Here is a 1,035-nt window from a genome sequence, read left to right as displayed (position 1 = left end):
GTCCAAATAGGGTCTTTCCCCTCCTCGAAAGGTGAACGCCATCTCTGCCTAGCAGTCCTTCCTCGAATAGCATCCCGTGGTCAAGGAAGCCAAAGCCCTCCTGGCGACACCATCTTCACAGCCAGGCATTCACCTCCAATAATAGAAAATTAGGGTGAAAGAGACTCAGGAGGTCATCCAACCCCCTGATCAAAGCAGGACCAACCCCAACTAAATCATCCCAGCCAGGGCTTTGTCAAGCCGGGCCTTAAAACCCTCTAAAGGTGGAGATTCCACCACCTCCCTAGGTAACCCAGCTGGAGTAAAACCGCAAACAGCAAGAGGAAGTTCTTGCTTTTCATCAACCCCTCACAGCAGAGCCCTCGCTCCAGCAGTGTGGAGGCTAAAGGTGTCTAAGAGCTCCACAGCAGGAGAAATTCTGATGTGCACAGGTGATGCATCTGCAAGGGTTTTGACAGTGACTGTACATTAAAAAAACAATGAGGGGTCCGGTGGCACCTTAAAGACTAAGATTTATTTGGGCATAAGCTTTCGTGGGTAAAAAACCCACTTCTTCAGATGCATGGAGTGAAAATTACAGACACAGACTGGCACATGAAGAGAAGGGAGTTACCTTACAAGTGGAGAACCAGTATGGACAAGGCCAATTCAGTCAGGGTGGATATGGTCCACTCCCAATAATTGATGAGGAGGTGTCAATACCAAGAGAGGGAAAGTTGCTTTTGTAGTGAGCCAGCCACTTCCGGTCCCTATTCAAGCCCAAATTAATGGTGTTGAGTTTGCAAATGAATTGTAGCTCTGCAGTTTCTCTTTGAAGTCTGTTTTTGAAGTTTTTTGTTGTTGAAGTTTAAATATGTTATAGAATGTCCAGGGAGATTGAAGTGTTCTCCTACTGGCTTTTGTATGTTACCATTCCTGATGTCTAATTTGTGTCCATTTATTCTTTTACGTAGAGACTGTCCGGTTTGGCCAATGTACATGGCAGAGTGGCGCACATGCAAAAGTGATGTACTCTGCTGGTATTAATAACGATGA

This window comes from Terrapene carolina, unplaced genomic scaffold, assembly GCF_002925995.2.
Source record: "Terrapene carolina triunguis isolate 2854851 unplaced genomic scaffold, T_m_triunguis-2.0 Scaffold132, whole genome shotgun sequence".
In the NCBI taxonomy this organism is placed as follows: Eukaryota; Metazoa; Chordata; order Testudines; family Emydidae; genus Terrapene; species Terrapene triunguis.
This window is presented reverse-complemented; position numbering follows the sequence as displayed.